The sequence below is a fragment of the Erpetoichthys calabaricus genome, chromosome 6 (genome assembly GCF_900747795.2).
Source record: "Erpetoichthys calabaricus chromosome 6, fErpCal1.3, whole genome shotgun sequence".
In the NCBI taxonomy this organism is placed as follows: Eukaryota; Metazoa; Chordata; class Cladistia; order Polypteriformes; family Polypteridae; genus Erpetoichthys; species Erpetoichthys calabaricus.
In genome coordinates this window covers 164,123,319-164,144,338 of record NC_041399.2, presented here as the reverse complement: position 1 = coordinate 164,144,338, position 21,020 = coordinate 164,123,319, and the positions used below count along the sequence as shown (strand labels likewise).

At 38.3% G+C, this 21,020-nt stretch overlaps 1 long non-coding RNA gene across 1 annotated transcript in view; it reads right to left on the bottom strand.

Moving 5' to 3' along the window:
* The window catches only part of LOC127528462 (uncharacterized), a 103,420-nt gene extending 99,407 nt beyond the window's left edge, over positions 1–4,013 (bottom strand). The window contains exon 1 of the long non-coding RNA XR_007935358.1: positions 3,948–4,013. This is a non-coding gene — a long non-coding RNA (uncharacterized LOC127528462). The remainder of the gene's footprint in view (positions 1–3,947) is intronic.
* Positions 4,014–21,020: the final 17,007 nt, after the last annotated feature.

The following is a 21,020-nucleotide window of genomic DNA, read 5'->3' as shown; positions in this document are numbered from 1 at the left end:
AATCTGCTTCATGATTCTTGTTCACTTCATTTATGATTCTTTCTAGTTAGAACTTTAATGGTGAACCTGAACTCTGTCATTGATTATTCTCTCATTTATCATATACAGTAAGTACAGTACAGTAACAACACCTTTATATTAGAATGCTTTAAATGTTTGTTTGGTACATTTATTTATTGGAATTGTTTTAAACTGAATATATGAACATAATATTAAACAAATTATTTTTCATAAAATTAAACCAGTTCTTTGAAATGTAATGAAATTACAATATAGCCTGTAACATTACTTTTTCTGAGTACTTAATGTGAACTATGAATCTGATTTTGGCTGACAAGTAAGTCTGTGTCAGGATCCATGTTTGTCACTGCCAGTTGTAATAGGTGATGCAGGTGTGCATCTGTGAGTCCGGATCTGGTTGGAGATTTAATGTGTTTTAATCTGCAAAATGTCTGCTCACAGATGTAGGTACTTCTGAAAATGGTTGTCATTTTCAGTGCATGTTTTTTAAGATTAGGGTAAGTCTCAGATAAGAGAGAAGAACGGAAATGAATTAGGCTGCTTGACTTGAATGCGTCATTAAGACTGTCACAGTTTTGCCATTCTACCAGGTCCAGTTGATAAATGGGATTAACAATCTCAGTGTCTGTGGCAAAAGGTTCTGAAACAATCAAATCTCTTTTGCATGTGCAGATAGCTCTCAAAATCGTTTGTGGAACTCGTTTTGCAACATTTCCAAGGCTTCTACACTTTTGTCAACTGGAAATGCAACTGCTGTTTTTTTCAGCTGATCATGTCAGTGTATTGTGAAGATGGCAGAAGTTTTCCTCTGTTACTTGTTTAAGAAGGAGACTCGGCTTTACTTCAAATGCTTTTACACGTGAGTGCATGTCACTGATGAGTTTTACTTTCCTTTGAAGATGTTTATTGAGAGCATTTAGTATCTCTGTTATATCTGTTAAAAAGCAAGGTGCCTTTTCCATTATTGATCACTAAACTCTGGAACTACTTTATTTTTCACCTGTAGAAATGTGTTGATTTCCTAGAACAAGTCGTAAAAATCTTTCAAAACTCGCCCCTGGCTTAGCCAATGCACCTCCATGTGGTACAGAACATCTCCATATGCAGAATTAATCTGTGACAAAAAATCCTGAAATTATCTATGATTGAGAGCATTTGCTCAAATGAAGTTAACGCAGGACACTACAACTTTCATGACAGAGACACACTTAACTGATTTGGAGCACAGTGCTTGCTGGTGGATCACGCAGTGTATTGCAATCGACACGTGTGACTGCATTTGTCCATCTCTCTGTTGATGTATGAAGAAACTCCTTTCACAGAACCCACCATGCTGAAGGCACCATCGGTTGTCACACTGGTTAAATTAGACCAGTTGAATCCCAAATTATCAAGTCTGGCAGACTTTTTCATTGATGTCCTCTCCCATTGTCACGCCATAGATGATCTGCAGTGCAGCAAGCTTTTCTGTGATTTCGATTTACTTATTACTTCCCCGAATGAAAATCAAAAGCTGTGACATATCGTGAACATCATTACTTTCATCAAGTGCCAACAAAAAATAGTATGTCTTTATATTTCCTTTATAAATGAATAAGCAAATTGTCACCCATTTCTTCCAAACTACATGTACTTGTTGATATGGGAAGTCTGCCTTTTCAGGACACATCTCCTTAGCAACAGAAACCATACCATTTTCATTAGCTTGGCTACTTGAAAAATGGCATGAACCTATGAAGTATTTATCTGTTTTTGTTTTATAAATGCCTTCTGCTGAATCGTCAATTCATTTTTAAATTTTGAGATTTTTTTCTGATCTCACATGCCCTGTCAGACAATCATTTTGTTCTTTATATCAAGTGCCAATGCAAGTTGTATTCTTTGAAGACAACTATAGACTCTTGACATATTAGACAAATGGTTTTGTCCTTGCATGGAACAAAAAAATTGTCTGTAGTCCAATGTTGATGGAATATCCAGAACTCAGAATTGATTTTTCTTTTCTTTGACATTGTTTAACGCAGCTTGTTCGGGATTCACATTAATGAGTTAGGGTGAAATAATCACAGGAGGTTATATGTGGTATTTTTTAATGTTTCTATGTGACTCCAGGTTCCCAAATTGAATTTACTTTGATTTACGTAGGCCTATGTTTGAGAATGGAATGCTCCGCAGGCTGAACCACACACATTGCAGTTATTGTTTAAAGGGCTCATAAAGTGACAGTCTTAAAACATTAAGATAAAAGAATATTAAAACTAGGTTAAATTTAGTAAAACAGAGCAATTTCAGTTTACTCCAAATACTGAACAGTATGAAATCTTTTATAAATGAGACCTGAGATATGGCCAGTTTTCAACTAAGGAGAGGATAGCTGAAACTCCAGTCAAAAGAATTCCTGCAAAAAATAATAAAGTAAAACTTCTAACAGCCATGACCAACTGGTCACCCATTCCCTTCTGTACATTGTACAATATCATAAGTACATGCTGGACAGTGTAAAATGAAGATTAAATCCTTTGCCATTGATTCTAATGCTACTAATATGTCTTGTCACACCCTATGAGCAGGAGTAGAAGGTTGGCAATGTGCTGTAGCCGGGACACCAAGAATCACAGCAAAATCCTGAGAAAAGAAGCAAAATAGAAGGAGGATCAGTAACAGTTCATCATTACTGTCAAGATTTGCAATATGAACAGCAAACCAGCATCTCTAATTACAATGAGACTTTAGAAAGGGATTACATTCTGAAACCAATGGGGCATTTTATGTGCTACAATCTGAGCTACTGTATAATAAGTAACCTATATTAAACTAAAATTATTCTTCTGGTTGTTGATAGTTGTTGATGACAATAACCTATAGGCATTCTTTAATTTCAATTAATTATTATAGCTTTTCAACCTTGAGCTGCACAGGTAATTTTATTTTTAAGTGGCAAGTGGCCTCTATACCACCCCTTCAAGACTGGGTGTTTAGCATGAAAACACCTAAAACAGAGGTCTTTTTTTCTGTGTGTCTATTTTTTGGCTGTAATATTTTGTGAGCATTTTAAGAATACATGTATGCATGTTGTACCATGAGTACTTTTCTAGTTTAGTGTTTCATGCTCTGCAACTGGTTGCAAAGTTATACACAATATTCTTGAGAATCTAGTAAGTGAAACACCCAGCTGATCATAGCTCAAACCGATTTCAGTTGTAGCCTTCATTTACATAATCTTAGTGAGTTGGAGGCAGTTAGTGGCACACTCCCATGAAGCCAGTTGCGTACTATAACTTGCCCAGCAACTTATTGACACTAGTCTTCAACTCGCTTCTACAAAATCAAACAGGTTTCGTTTTGTCTTTAGTCTATAAAAAAAAAATCAGTATTAGTGTCTTTACATAGCAAGGGGTCCTAACCCATCCTCTATAAACAGAATCAACAAAAATTATATTAATATACACTAGGGAACTTTGCCCCCTGATCGCTTCGCTCGCCATCCCCCGTGTTTGGTTTTCCGGACACACACTTTTAAGATTTTTTTTTTCTTTGAATTGTTGCTATTTCATTAGTTTCACTTTTATTTCAGAACTTCTGTAAAAACAATATTTGGAATCTTTCGAGTCCCAACGTACTGAATCTTTTTAATGAGGTCAGTGAGACGTGTTTAATGACTTTGTACCATAATTCAGCATAGGTTTCTCTGTTTGGAATTTCAGCACAGACAAAACGATCTTCATCATCAGCAGTTAATAATTTTTTTTGCAAAGTAACCAATAAATGCATGTGAGGTAAAGCACGTTTTTGAAATTCTCGTGACTTAAACTTCAAAGCTTTACAATATTTACATATTTCTGACATATCACCTTTTCGTTATTTCTCTGAGTAATAATTTCTCTTTCTTTGCGCTAATGCGATGTTTACTTTCTCTTTTTTGACACTCGTTTTTTTCTGCTTTCATATTCTGTATCTTGCTCTGCATGTGCTTCACGCCTACATTTTTTTTTAATCTTTTGAATTCCAGTTTTCATTAACTCTAACCTGCTCTGCATGTGTTTGGCCCCCTTGTTTTTTAACCTTTTTATGATGTTTTACTTTGTTTTCTACTCTTTTATTTCTGACCTCGCTTTATCCTGCTTTTTTTAATGACACCTGATCCATGGTGATTATTTTCCCTTCTTCGAGTAATAATTTCTGTTTGTTTGCACTCCTGCGATCTTTACTTTCTTTTTTTATACTTTCTAATTTTCCTACTTTCATATTCTTTAACTTTCTCCATATGTGTATCGTGCCAACTGTTTTTTTTTGAGCCTTTCGAATTCCACTGCTTTCATAATCTCTAACCTGCTCTGCATGTGTATAGCACAAACATCCCGACTGGACGTGCTTTTTTTTCAGTTCCACTTGTTCCGGGCAGATAATTACTTTCCTTATTTTCTGAATTTGCACCTAGATTATTCTTTTTCTTTTTTGTCTCTCCAACACATTTGAGTCTCTTTTCTCCACGCTGCTTTCTTCTTCGATTTGTCATCTACGTTTCATTTATTAAGTATTGTCCTTATACGCTTTATATGCGCTGAGAGCCCTGGATTTGTGTGTGCTCAAAACCTAAACACGACTGAGTGTGTTGCTGGCTGCCCTTGCCCTTATTTATTTGTAAGTAGGGCATGTCTTGCAAGAATCTCATGTTCTACGTCATCACGAGACGGTCCTGGGTGAATCTCTTGGCACAAAGTCTCATGTTTAAGGTCCCCGCAAGATGCTCCGTGGCCAATCTCTCTAGTCTTGCGGGTCTTTTAAGTGATCTAAACGTGAAGATCACGTATTGTAGCCATACTGTTTCTCTACAGCATTTTTTTTTATAATAGATAGAAAGGTTTAAGAAAAAAATTAAAGTCATCAACTAACTATTATAAAAAAGACACAAGATATCAGATAAAGGTTTGGGGTTTTCCAGCCCCATATACTGTAGGAAAAGTGCAAAAAGTCGAATAAACAGTACAACTTTCATAACACCGTTCGCCATCATGGCGGGCGGGGGGAACATTTATGAGGGAGGGACCGGAAATGGTTGAAGCGCTGCTGGGAAGGAACCGAGATGGATGATGGGATTGCTGACGTCATTGGGGTGAGACAGAGGGAAGGCGGAAGTGGCGTGTTGAGAATCCATGTTCAGAAGGTTCATGGCGGTGTTGTGTTTTTCTTTCTGTTGGAGATAAAGAGAGAAAGGTTAGTACTCCGCCATTCCCGTCTGGTATATGCTTTCGCGCAACAGTTTAGGTCGTTCCGCGGCTCCCTAATCGCGTGTGCGTGACACTATATATCCCAATAACTATCCATCTCATACAGATAACAGATTGAAGATTAGTTCATTTTTTTATTGATTTATTAATATTTGTGCTCATTTTATGCATTCTGAAAACAACCAGGACATACTTGTCTGTTACCATTTTCAGCAGGAGTTCAACAAGTGAACTCTAGTGGATTTTGCATTTCAATTTAAGAGAACAGCTCATTTCTGAAGTTAGTTGTTTCTGGAGGACTGTTGTGTCTTCTATATAATGCATTAATAGGGAGCTGATGTAACAGATTATAATAGAATGCCATTGCATAATAATTCCAGTAGAGTGCACAATGAATTAATATTAATTATTGTCTCCATGTAGGGAAATCCCGACTACGCCACCTAGTGAGGCTACGGGCATTAGGACGTCTTCTGCAAGAGTTCTTCTTCACTCTATTATTCCCCTTCGGTTCGAAATCTGGGACCCAAAGACAGGCATGAACAGTAATACTGTAACAGGCCGATCAAACCTTTTATAAGATGATTCATTTAAAACATTAAAATAATTAAAGACCATTAAGTAAAACCTCCCTATTTCTTCTTTTGTTGTTTTAAAACTGTGTAGTCTCCAAAACGGCCAATCACCCATTCAGTCTTTACCCTGATCATCCAGCCACCAGAGATTCCTGAAGACCCACTCTGATGTTTTAGGCAAAGGCGTGCCACTGTGATCTGTGAGGGATATTCATACACATTAGTTTATTTACAACAAGAATTCAACTGGCAGGGTGAATCTGACAGGGACACGAGGTGATTCAAGTGTTACACAATGCTGAAGTGCTGCTGTGTCCTATTTAGTCATGGTCAATATTATGGACAGAGTTGCCAGGGTCATTGTCAGCTAATTCAGGGCTTGTCAGGCAAGCAACCTCTGCAGTATCCTACCCATGTCTGGAAGTTGCATGTTCAAAGAGAAAGCATAAAAACTTGGACAATTGCACGGAACCCCAGAGCTCACCTATACACAGTTGGAAGATATCGCTCCTGGCCACGCCAAGGACAAAATACTTTCTTACCCTCAGTCTGAAACAAGTGCCGATTAAAGGAAACCCCAAATCCATCTGTTTTGGCCAAGAATTCCTCACCTTCGAGAATTATATTCTTGTGAGTGGTAAATTGATATTAAACAGAAGCTACCATAATCTTCCTGTAATGTAGATCACCACCATATTACTAGGGAACAATATAATTCTTTATTTCATATATATCTTTATGTATATTGTTGGTTTAGTAAAGGCTGCAATCCGTAATGAACCTCTTCCTATGGAGCGTGCGCCCCCCTGCTAGATACAGATGTTCCTGTCATCCACTTGAAGACTGTCCTCCTCTCAAGGATAAAACTGCAACATAAAAAGAAGGAAGCATCTAAATAGCTGAATCAGATCCGCCAGTACTCGATCGCACAAGGTGCCAATTTACCACTGCATGTGACTCGGCCCCCAGGATTTGAATAATATTTCACTTTTAGCCCGGCGACTTCTTGCTTCCACAAGGAAAACCATACTAGTTTCAGCTCACGGACCACTTGGTAACAACCCAACAAAAATCAAATTTACTGGCTCCCCTGTAGCTGCTGCCACCTCTTCTACGTCATCCTGCAACTGTTTCTTTTTTTTCTCTTCTCTTCTTTTCCTTTTGTGTCCTTTTATGAACCAAATCCAGCAAACTTCCATCCTCTTCTCTGCCTCAAAGAGTCCCTCTTTTTATTTCTTAACTGCACCTGCTTCAATCCAATTAGATAAAATTTCAAAACACATGAAATATACCCAATTAATTAAATAAACATTTATAAACAAGTGAAACCAATTAACCAAGTACTTAATCAAAGAAAAAAATACAAACACAGAACAAAGTGCAAATCTACCTAACCAAACAATATAATATACTTTAAAAACAAAGAAAGATCCTCCTTGCATTCTAATACTGTGATATTTCACTATATAGAGAAGTAGAGACATTTATTGGGCTGTCACACATGCATGTCGGAGGATCTCCTCAGGGGGCCATTCGACGAATGTGTTAACCCATCTGGGTGAGAGGGGGCAGTGTTGCTAATGTTTTTTTCTCCTTCTCTTCCTGCAGCACCGAGAAACCACCCAGTGAGGGCACCTAGCTCTGCCTTTTCCCATCTATGTATCATAGGAACCCTGGCCACCCAGAAGGAAGCATCTTTGATGGGTAGAGCTGACTGCTGCATGGAGCTTACAACAACAAAGAGTCAGATTTATTTTGTTGCTTAATTAAACACAACCAGGCCATTAATCAATGCCGGAATGGCTTTTATTTCAGTTGGACTTGTATATTAAACAGGACGACTCGGTTGATGTACTAGCTATTCTCTGCTTCTTTGACTTTTCATCCCTATACCCGGCCACAGAGCACACATATTTAAGAATGGTGGCTGTGAGAAATAAGCTATCACAGAAATGTATTGCAAACAGGTTAGAAAGAAAGCCAACTCAATTCTGTTAGACCGTAGCCATCCTCTTTTCTCTAAATTCTAGCTGTTTCCATCAGGTTGCAGATTTAGGTTTCCAAAGGTAAACAGAAACAGTTTTAAGAACTTTTTTGTTCCTAGAGCTATAAGCATTTTAAATTCTGTTATTTGTATGGATGTCGCTAAATTCTAAATTCTGCATTATTATTTTCTGCACCACTGAAAGTAATTGTTTTTCTTTGTATTGATCTTGAGTGTGTATGTATGCAATAACATTGGTTGTCAAATGTTGTGTCTTTGTTTATCTATTGGATCTCTATAATAATGTCTTCTGTTTTTGTACTTTCCTGCTGCAAACATTTTCCCTCTGGGATAGTAATGTCTACCTAAACCTAAACCTAAGCATACACCATAAGGACTTACTCATTCCATAATAGTAATGAAATTATCCTTTATGTTACTACTAATAAAATATATATACACTGAAAAGTCTAGAACTACACTGGAGTCAGCGAAGCTGTAGCCTTGAGACTGTTCCAGGTGTCATGATCTGGTAATTTTTTATTTTTTGAAATCATGTTACACATTGGTCAAGTTTAAGCTAGTGAATTAATTGTCGATGTTTATTTTAATGTTAAAAGTTGGTGAAGTTCTCCTGCAACATCATTTTGTTTTTTTCTATTGGACCCACCCAGAAGTCATATCAAGTGACATTACTAGCTCAACATTGCACTAGGTTGTTAGTCCAAGATTAGAATCAATCTAAACCTTCTTTGTTATTATTGAAAATTCGAGTCCATGAAATGCTACTTTGTTTTCTGACTTCAGTTTAAGTTAAATATTTCAGCTGTGGTTACTTGTTTATTGATGCCTTGGTTACAGTTCTTGGCTTGGCATGGACTTACGCATCTCAATACCATTTTCACAGCTGCATTTAACATGCAATCAATAGACAAAAACACTAGAGGTGAAGCAAGGCCACTGTAACATGGATACCAATGTCATGGAGGATTAGTGGGAGACAAGTGTAATATCCCCAGATCAGTAAGGGGCAGATCATTTTATAAACTACAGGTGCACATGTACACATACAGTAGAAAGTCCCAAAGCTACCTTGCACTCTTGACTCATAACAAATCTTTGTATGCCTCACATACCCCCAATTGATGTAAAAATGAACACATTATATAAAACAACTAAAAGCCCAATATTAATTCCAGGATTTGTTTTATAAGTAGAATGATGGAACTGTCGGCAGGACAGTGAAATTTGAGCTGGAAGAGGGTTTTGGCACAGGCTCAGTCACTGTAACAAGAGAGAGAACTGGGGAGAACAGATTGCATTATTTGCGTGGAAAGGCCTATCATCAGACCCAAGTGGGCTAAGTCCATGTAGAGAGACTCAATAGGGCAGGGGGTCTTATTTGTATTAGTCAATTTCTTTGTAACTATGTGCACTTGCCATAATGACCGTATTTCTCTCTTTTGTCTGTTATGATGTAATAAATGTGGTTATTCAAGGTGTGGAAAAACACATGTCCCCTTGTTGAAAGATTTATATATTAAGTTACGCAATATATCAATTTGCACTTTAATATTCCATAATGCAGTGTATGCTAACGTGTCTTTTATTTTGGGTGATGGATTGGAATTAGCAAGAACCAATCTGGTGGTTATTTTCTGTATATCTATCAAGAACAGTTGTAATTATTAAAATCAGGCTTTTCACACTAGCATGCTATCCTGCTAGGTAATGGAACAATGCCTGAAACTGTGCAGTTTTTATACTAAAGTGGTAAATGTAAGCTGCTATACACATTACAAATGAAACAAAGTACTTAAGGATCACCTTATATCTGTCAGAGTATGAACAATTTCATGAGGCAGAATTTGGGACATTTAAGGTTGATTTCAAAAAACAAGGAATTGCATACACTGGTAGACTCAAGACTGGATATATGTGAATCAGGTAGTCACCCTGATGTGCCCTGATAAGGTGCTTTGACTGAATAATGTGTATGCTTTGCAGACTTAGTTACAAAAACTGCCTAACCATCTATTTTCAGGCCTTGCTGTATTCTTGACTAATTCTGTTTTCAGCAGTTTCCATCTGGTATAAACATCTGGATTTTCAAAATCTTTTGAAAATTAGTTCCAGACATTTATTTACAAACACCAGTCAAACTGCTGCAGCTTAGTAAGGGTGTTAGTGTGCACTGAAGTTTAACAAAGTATCATTTTTTAATAGATGGAAAGAACAAGTCTTTTATGTGTATAAAAAAAGACAGCTTTACATTTTCAGAAATGTTGAATTAGCAAATGATTTGCAGATGGATCTGTTTATCCTACTTCAGCTGCGTAGGGTGCTATGCAGAAAGTTATCAAATTTTCCTGAGGACACATACAAAAATGTTATAGGATTCACTCTTATATTGACACATAAAATACATCACTTTAATGGTATGTTAGTTATTTCTTAAATTCACAGAACACAGAATGTTAATATCACTTTGTTTCCTTGTCTCATTCTGCTTTGTGCATTCTACTGGAGTATAGCCCTTTGCAAGCAGCTCTTCATCATTTTATATCTAAGATCTAATTTGGTTTTATATATTTTATCTATACTTTAGCTCAACAATAAATCTAATCTAATCTAATCTAGCATGACCTTAATAATGCACTAGACTATATTTAATTCAAGTTACCAATTATTTTAATGCAGATGGCATTGTTGGTTAGAAACAATGCTTATAATATTGTGTGGCATGCTGCACCATCTGAAAAATAGGTCAGAGGCACGTTTAGACTCTGCCCAAGGGAAATGGAAAATTAAGAGCCTTCCTTAAACATGGGAGATGTTGTACAATAAGAATTTTTCTACCAGAGCTGCTATTGTCTTTTCGGTGGATTTATACTAAGCCCTGCGACATAATGTACTGAAAAATGCACACATTGATCTGTAAGTCATATAGTGTATAATAATATGGTATTGTTTGAAATAAATCTTTTTTACCCAACTGTCATTTGAAAAATTATTTCCAATTAGTTATTTCTTATGCAGCGCAATTCATAGCATTTATCATCATGACCATTAGATAATCATTTATAATATTCACACATGCTATGACAATCTGCCCCAAAAAAATTTAATTAAAAAATTGGGAGTGGTCTCCCCTAGACTTTCTCGTATACTCAGATATGGGGATGGATATTTGAGGAGATGGATATTTGAGGAGTAAATCGCAATGATGATGATAATGATTATATTTTTATATTATGTACATTAATGAACCATCAACAACAAATCAAATCAAATTAATAATATATTGAGTAATTATTTAAAAGTAATGTTGAATAAATCAGACTACGCAGCTGCATGAATAAAAGGTAAAGTACAACTTCCGGTTAATGGAAATAGCAGAAAAATTGATAGAAATCTACATTTTGTACCTAATACTTGTATGCAAAATTTGGTTGACCTAAGTGAAAGCATACTCAAGATATCATGTTTACATACACACGCACACACAGGCAGACACACAGACATAATTCCAAAAATGGTATTTTTCAGACTCAGGGAGGTCAAAAACATAGAGATTCATCAAAATCTTGAAATGGAATTTTTGGAGGATTCCAATGCTTTCCCTATACTTCGTAAACGAGAAAATCAGAGAGGTCTAAAATGTTGAGATTCATCAAAATCTTGACATCGAATATTTGGATGATTACAATCCTTTCCTTATACTTTGTATACGAGAAAGTAAAAAAGGACACCCAACAATACATGGGCTTCAAAAAGGCAGTAAAGTTATCTGAGATTAGCTTAATTTATGGAGGATTCTGGTAAGAGTAAACTGTGTGGACAATTTCAGAATTTCACAATGTGGGTTCTTCTTCTTTTGGCTGTTCCTATTAGGAGTTGCCACAGCAGATCATCTTTTTCCATATCTTTCTGTCTTCTGCATCTTGCTCGGTTACACCCACCAACTGCATGTCCTCTCTCACCACATCCATAAACCTTCTCATAGGCCTTCCTCTTTTCCTGGCAGCTCCATTCTTAACATCCTTCTCCCAATATACTCAGCATCTCTCTTCTGCACATGTCCAAACCAGCGCAACCTTGCCTCTCTGACTTTGTCTCCCAACCTTCCAACTTGAGCTGACCCTCTAATGTACTCATTTCTAATTCTATCCATCTTAGTCACACCCAGTACAAATCTTAGCATCTTTAACTCTGCTACCTCCAGCTCTGTCTCCTGCTTTCTGGTCAGTGCCACCGTCTCCAACCCATATAATATAGCTGGTCTCACTACCATCCTGTAGACTTTCCCTTTCACTCTTGCTGATATCTGACTGTCACAAATCACCCCTGACACTCTTCTCCACCCATTCCACTCTGCCTGCACTGTCTTTTTCACTTCTCTTCCACAATCCCCATTACTCTGTGCTGTTGATCCCAAGTATTTAAACTCATCCACCTTCGCCAACTCTACTTCCTGCATCCTCACCATTCCACTGACCACCCTCTCATTTACACACATGTATTCTGTCTTATTCCTACTGACCTTCATTCCTCTCCTCTATTCTCCAGAGCATATCTCCACCTCTCCAGGGTCTTCTCAGCCTGCTCCCTACTATCGCTACAGATCACAATGTCATCAGGAAACATCATAGTCCACGGGGACTCCTGCCTAACCTCATCTGTCAACCTGTCCATCACCATTGTAAATAAGAAAGGACTCAGAGTCGATCCAGATGTAATCCCACCTCCACATTGGATGCATCCGTCACTCCTACTGCAGACTTCACCACTGTTACTGTTCCCTCGTACATATCCTGTGCAACACTTATGTACTTCTCTGCTACTCCCAACTTCCTCATACAATACCACAGCTCCTTTCGGGACACCCTGTCATATCACAATGTGGGTTACCATATTAAATTAAATTGTCTTAAGAAACTGTCAAATGACCAACATAAATCCAGATTTAAGAGTATTGTAAGATTGAGAAACAGAACGTTCAGTAAGAGGTGGTGGCAGTGGACAACTCATATGTAACCAAAGTTGCAAATAAATTACTAGGTCAGTAAAGTATGGATCTAAAAGTTTCCTTTGAGTTATATGTAATGGTACTTAAAAGAGATGTACCATATCACAAGGGATTAAATTGCATCAAACATTCATTTAGAAGTATGTTATTGGTGGCAAGGTAATGTTTTAGTAAAAGTTTTTTGAGAAAAAGAGAGAAATAAATTGGGAGGTAAATGTGTCTTCTGCTCTAATGTGGCTAAGTGGGCAATTAATTGTCATTATTCAGACCCAGCAGACACTAGAGAGACAGCCAGAGAGAGAAAGAAACTGGTAGCTTGCGAGATAGCATGGCAGTGTAGAAAGAGGTGTAACGTCAAGAAGTGGTAAGGCCTACAAGCAGAGAAAATAGTATTGTGAGATTAAGATGTAATGTTTTTTGCAAGCATACCAGATGGTATGCGCAAAGAAGGCCTGACTGTGTTTGCAGAGTTAACGAGAAGCCATGGAGTGCAGTCATAAGGAAGAATTGTGACCATCTTGGTCTTTTAAAGGTGAAGGTCATAATCTTCCATTCCACTAAACCCAGCTGCAAGAAATGGAACTTTGTTAACTTTTAAAGCAGTCAAGCAAGAGGAGGTCTCTCAGCGTAACAGAAATCTGCTAAGGAATCTCTGTCTACTCTGGGTTACTATTTGGCTAAAGATATCAATCCTGGTTTGAGATGGGGCATTCTGAAATCAGAGCATATTGTGTTCTAACTTTAACTATTTTACCCACATTCATACCGGGTTGATTTCAAGCTGCTAAGTTTTCAGAATGCTACTGGGGGATATTCATGCCAATATAACAAGAATATGGAATACAATAGTACAGGGACCCCTGCTTGGAAATCAAGCTGGAGTCTATAGTGTTGTGGAGGACAATGGGTAAGTCAGGAAACATTCAACTAGACATTAATTCAATTCAGGACTGCAGGGGTTCTGTGGCAGAATCAGAGGCAAGACCATATAAAATTGAACACACCTAAGAATTCACTAATTCACAGACAGTTTAGAATTACAGAATATGCTAGTCAATTAAAATTATATTAGAGGAAAAATTATACCATCTTTATTCAAAGAGCAACTATTTATGTGTATATCAGCGTTGTCAAACTCAAGACCAGTGGGTCAAATCTTTTTAAAGTGGCCCTTTTTATCAATATTCAAAAAATGTTACATTAAAAAGCATCTCCATTGTCTGCTTGAATTTATTTGCTTAGCACAGCTCACCTGTAGTTAGAATGGAAACTGTCTGTTTATAATGATCCAACAAGAAAAAGTAAAAACAAAATGACATGCCACACGTCCATAAAGAACTTAAGTGTTTTCGTACAATGCCAAAGGTGTGGCCATCTCGTGACAAAGTGGTAGCTCGACTTCATTCTGCAAATGTCAATTGGTTCACCTTTTAAACTTAAACATGTGTCATGGCTGGCCACCTTTCCATGGCTTACATGACTGGTGCCATTGCCCAACACAATGCCTTTGCCTTTTCTGCTGACTTGATTGTTGTATGTGGATAGGAAAAGCTTTTGCATTTCCACTTGTATCAAATGAAATTGTTGTCTGTTTCTGATCAACTCCAAATGTGGTGTGTGTGATCCATCACCAGCATGTTTACATTTTTTAACTTTTTTTTAATGTAATCAAGTATGTTTTAATCATGGCACACGCTACTTGTAAATGGATGTACTTTGCTTTAGTTGCATATTCTCTCATTTGTCCAGACTGTCACTCTCATTCAACTTTTTGTGCTGACGTCAGTTTTTCACTCTGATTTGAGACCCATGGTTGCTGGTATCTTTCCTAACTCATTGCAATGTCTAAGAAATTAAAAGCAGATAAATAGGGAAGACAGTTCCAAGACAGACAAGTGGGAGAATATATGATTGTGAAGAGAAGAGAGCTAACTGTGTGTCCTGCTTGTAAAGAAAATGTGCTGGTAGTTGTCTGTTTATATTCTGTCTCACATTGGGTATATAAAGTGTTATTTTAGGCCCTCATTAAAACTGAGTTTGAGACCCTTGGTATATATAGAGGTATAAAGGTAGGTGTACAGGTGAAAGAAAAAAATATGTACTGCACGGAGAACTGGAAAAGATGTTGTCCTTTTCCCCATATATTCATGAATTATTTAATTAAATACTGGTTCAATCTCTTGCACCAAAAAAGAGATAGCAATTATTTAAAAGTTACAACTTACCGTAGAATTCCTAATTTGTTTGCTTCTTTTCATAAAATATCATCTAGCCAGGAGGAGTGGTAAAGACTCTTACCGGGAGTTTCCTGCTCTTGTTTTCTAGGATTTATGCCAGTTCATCCTGGGATTTCAGTTACAACGTAGGATTCAAAATGCTCCAATGAGTCATTGAACATAAATCGTAAATACCAAAATTTAACACTGAGGCATATTGCTTTATTATCAGAGATGCATTTCTTTGTGTTTTGGAACAGAATAGTTTTCTCTACTTTACCCAAAGTACATTGAGTCACAGATCCACAGAGACTAGTGACATTCTTATCTGCCAGATTTGTCAGGCTGAAAATGATAGCCTTAGAGCTGAAAAGGTTGAAACAACTGAAAATTTCTGATTGGTGTTTGCTTTGATTGTTGTATTTTAATTTTATAACACAAACACATTTCTTTGAGGTAACTAATTATTCCAGGTTTGTCTATTCAATAGATAATCAATTTGAGAGGTAAAGCCTTTCTTTTGCCCCTACAGATCGATTCTTTCAGTACACTAGTCTGCCCCTCTTGTAAAACAATTTTTAGGGCTGTCAGTAATTTTTTTCTCTTCTTTTGGCTCTCTGCTTTCCTTTCTCATTAAGCTTGAACTCCATAAGAACATAAGACCATAAAAAGATTAACAAATGAGAGCAGATTTTTCCATCCATCAAGATCACTTCATTAGCAAAGTCATACTAATATCCTGTCCAGATACTTTGCAAAATCTGTCATCGTTTCCACTTCAACTACACAACTTGGTAGTTTGCTCCAGCATCCCACAAAGAGTTATATGATTAACTACTTCATTGACTGTGGTTTGAAAGCACTTTCTCTTAACTCCAGTGATCTTTTTTATTATATGACCCATTGTTTAACTGAAAGAGTTTTATTGGCAGTGCTACTGACAATTGTGAAGACCGTGATTTGTTTCCCATGTAGAATCCTCTCTTGAAGACTAAAGAGGTGCAGTTCCCTCAGTTTCTCCTAATAATACATATCATTTTATCCAGTAGCTGGTTATATTTGCACCAATATCCATCAGTTTAATCATTGTTTTTTTCTCTATAGATGCCAACACTTCAAAGTCATCTGTAAAGGATGTAACTACTGTACATAACAGAGACAAAACTTAGAATTCCAGTAAATCATAGTCAAGCATATTAGTGGAATATTAAAACTATCATCAGATAATCATCTGTAATAATATTTATGACATTTTCCTCAGCAGGTCCAAAAAGTCTCATTTTGGAATGAACTGAGTTTACTCCTATCTGCTTTGCCAAAACAGAAATTAGATCAAAATGTTAATTTCATCCCTTTTAGCCTACAAAACAGAAAATATATTTATCAGTATCTTACTGGCTATCGTAATTTGGGCAAACAGATGGCACTGCAAAATGTTTAGTTCTGCCAGTGTAAAAATACTCAGAGCAAAATCTCGGCATTTTGGGCAGAAACCTATAATATTTCTTAATGGAGACAGAAGCAGCAGATATGGATATTAAGACAAATATTGGAGTGTACAAACAGGCCAGAATGCACAAAGGAAATAAATGATAAGGAGAAGAGATAACCAAAAGAAACTAGCCAGAAAAGTAGTCATGAACAGGCAAAAGGTCAAAGATTCCAGAAAGGGGATAAAACTACCAATGGTCATATCTTTTAAATGGCAAAAGCATAAGCAAGCTAGGCACTAACATTGAAATCTTCATGGACACTCTTTTTAGCTCCCACTAGCACTAATAAGAAAAAGATCGGTTTGTAACAAGAAAGAAATTCGAAAACTAGGACACTGAACTGATTGGGCTGTCATCTTAAATAGTGGCCACATTATGACATCACATGTCCTGCCCCATGTTCACACCCCATCTTCCACTGGCTCCTACACATGGCATAAAGTAGTCATGTCTGAGCCTAAACCAGGGTGAGCCAGTGAGGCACAGGTAAGATGTCAAACAATTATATATACAGTTCCTTATTAAAAGCAAGTGATATGAAAATATCAATTTTGGTGTCTTCCAAAATCATCAGTTGAACAAATAAGGTGCAAGCAGTGCAAAGTCCATATCTACGCTGTTGAAAAAATAAAAATAAAAACAAACAAACAGAAAAACTGGCACTCTGGGACTATTCCCCCTTCACTCCTTTTTCAGGCTAATCAGAAAGGGTTCTCCCAAGGCACTCAAAGTCCACTCCTACACACCACTTCTTTTCTCCTTCACCATCTTTTCAGGTCTCTTCAGGGCAGGGATGGCACAAAAAGAAAACAAAAAAAATCCAACTCACTATTTATCCCCTCACTCCTAAAATCATCTGGGAAAATAAACTAAAAGAAGTGCATCTCTCTGCAGTGGGTTGGCACCCTGCCCAGGATTGTTTCCTGCCTTGTGCCCTGTGTTGGCTGGGATTGGCTCCAGCAGACCCCCGTGACTCTGTGTTCGGATTCAGCGGGTTGGAAAATGGATGGATGGATGGAAGTGCATCTCTCCAAGGGCTCATCCCAGCTTTTCCAAAGATTCACAATGCACTCTCCACTACAACAGCCACTTTAGAAGCTTGCACAGTCTCTCTCTACTACTTTAGTGCTTACCTACCTGATGGTAGTCTTACCCTTTATACATCCTCCAGATTTCTGCCTCCAATCCTGACAGATTCCTTGGCCCACTTCCACCAATCACCACACACACCCCTTAATCTGTACTACGTGCTGCAATCCAGAAGCAAGTTTACAAAGCCAACTGCCCTATACCAGCACATGTGTTCACAACTATCCACAACATGTCCCTTGCAACTTCCGATTACTCTCCCGGTAAGTCATCACTACTCATTTCACCCTCCTGGGACCCCTTTTATCTCACTATATGAAACAGCACACTTTTTCATTCTTCTACAAGCAGCTAGGTACCTTGGCGTCTGGATGTGCCACACATTGCGGCTAGGTCATCTTGTGTTAAACATCACAAACTTTCCATCTTTCTGCTGAACGTGCACCTCCAGCCCGCAGTAGCTTGCCATTTCTCCTACTACTACCAGAGCTTCAACCTCACCTAACCTGCTCAAGATAAGTGCCACCATGTAACTATTTAACCTATTATACAATATAATACATTTATATATATAATTCTCTAAGCCGCCGCCAGAACGGGCAAGACACCCATGAAAGCACACAGGAAGGAGCCACGCCCACCAACTCTAAGACCATTGGATACGACGAAAACTCGCAGAGCCATGCCCACCAACTCGGACGCGACGCCTCGGAAAACATGCCGTCATTTCTGTTTGTCTGTGCTATAGTCCACATGCAGCTCTGAGCCACATTGACTTTTCAGTTACGATGCACGACCGCGTGCAACATCGCAAACTGTTTTACACACTACATACAGCAATTCGCATCCGTGACAAACATGCGTCTTCTTAGATGGTCCTGCAGGAACACGGAAAACGTTTCCCTGCCCACCAACACTCTTTATTCCCCGGCCCGTGTCCACCGCATCCGCGACAAACATGTGTTTTCTTAGATGGTCCTGCAGGAACACGGAAAATGTTTCCCCACCCACCAACACTCCTTATTCCCCGGCCCGCATCCACCCTCGCTCTCTAGGCATTCCCACTGCCTGCTCATGTGCCCGGACGCAACAACTCACCGACCACCCCGTAAGTCGCTTTCTTCTGTGCTAGGAGTCCACATGCACCTCTGAGCCACGTTGACTTTTCATTATTCTTTTCGGTTATGACGCACGCACCACCATCGCAAACTGTTTTACATGAAATGGTCTTAGAGTTGGTGGGCGGGTCTCTGTGAGTTGCTCTTGCGAGCGGGCACATGACCAGGCGGTGTGTATGCTTTGAGAAGGAGGGTGGACACGGCAGGACCATGTAAGAAGAGGCATGTTTGTCGCGGATGTGAATTGCTGAATGCAGCGTCTAAAACAGTTTGCGAGGGGCATCCCATGGGATCCTGAAAACAATCCTTTAAAACTGAGGTTAAAACACAATGAAGAAAGCAGTCTTTAAAAACCAATTAGCCCTGTGCCTCTGTTTCATTAGCGTCTCACCTGCTTCACCGATGCAGGCCCTGCAACAGTCGAGACGCTCTCTCAGGAGCTGACCTTCTCTGTGCCTGACTCCACTATAGGCTGCAACAAAATTATGAAAGTACGGGCGCATTTGTTTCACACAAGCTGTGTGTGTGGGTGGGTGGGTGTTAGTTAGTTAATTAGTTACTCGAAGGATTTCAAGATTTAATATGCACAAGCGGTAACACTGCAAAAGCAGCCCAAACCAGAAAACACAGCTGGCAAAAAGTGGCCGACAAATTAAACGCGTGTGCATTGTACTTTCTGAAAGCAGCGTTACGGATTTTTCAAATGTTCATTTTTTTCCCTCTGCTTAAAAAACATTTAAAAAGTGGTGTGATTATGTGGCACGGGTTGGTATGCAGCATATAAAACAGTTTGTTTGTCACGGATAATTTGTCTTTTACTATTACACGAAGACAATTTCCTGTTAATATTTCATTACATTGATATAGCGGTGTTCTCAGTATTCAAAGCGCTATCCACACAGGGAGGAACCGGGAAGCGAAACCACAATCTTGCACAGTCTCCTTACTGCAAAGCAGCAGCACTAATACAGCGCCACAAGGCAGTTAAAGAATACACCGGGCTCGATTTTGTTTTCACTTCTGTTTACAGAGATCGGGTCGTAGATAGCATTGTTGCAATGTTACTTTTCTTGGTGGCTTATTACATTACGGATGTTTCACATGTTCATTTTTTCCCCTGTGCTTAAAAGACATTTAAAAAGTGTTTCTCAATTGTGACTTTGGAACATCTCAGTACGCAAGCTATATTAAGCGTCAACAACGAAGACTCGCTACACCTTAATCTACAAGTACTGACACTTATCCCTACCGACAAAGTAACTTTCACCAGCGTGGCCTTCTTCGTCACAGATGATCCCGCTTTCAGTCACGGACAATTATATGTTGCTCTCTCCAGAGGTCTATCTTTTCATTCACTCACAGTAGTATCCACAAACCCACCCCATTTGGACAACTGTGTCGTTCAGGAAGTGTTCACACATCAATACATAATTATGCAGCGTATGCTATGCCGCGGGTTGGCTAGTACAATTTATTTTTGTATAGCCCAAAATCACACAAGAAGTGCCGTAATGGCCTTTAACAGGCCCTGCCTCTTGACAGCCCCCCAGCCTTGACTCTCTAAGAAGACAAGGAAAAACTCCCAAAAAAACCCTTGTAGGGAAAAAATGGAAGAAACCTTGGGAAAGGCCGCTCAAAGAGAGACAGTGGGTGTCAAAAAGAAGGGGGTCAATACAATACAATACACAGAACACAAGCAATCATCAATACAGTATAAAAATAAAAATATTACATGTTATATAATATATACCATGTTCTATAAACACCTACACCCACCTATCGTTTTCACTCATACGAACACACAGGCAAACGCTAACACCGTAGCGTGACGTATCACTCCTGCCATATCACATGCCCTCCACTTAACTGACAACAGGCGCCGAAACCATAAACTTTATGGCAGGAGTCACAAATTTGGACCACCAAATGGTAGTGCTTAGACAAGAAAGACAAGAAAGTGCTCATAAATTGCTAGTGAGGTGATGTCACGATAACAATGCTAAGAACTTTAATGATGATAAAGATAATTTACCTTCAGAAATACACAAATAATATGTGCAAAAATAGCAAAAACAAAATAAACTTAAGAAGCTGTGAATTGGCATAACTGACTTCCTGCAGGCACCAGAGTGTTGTCATCTCAGTAGATGATAAATGTACACCCATGTATAAAGAAGTGTGGAGGGGCAAATGGGATTAGTAGGTGGTCCAGCCTACTGGTATCTTCTATGATAGCTAGTTTTCATAATTTTTTATGTTTATTCCAA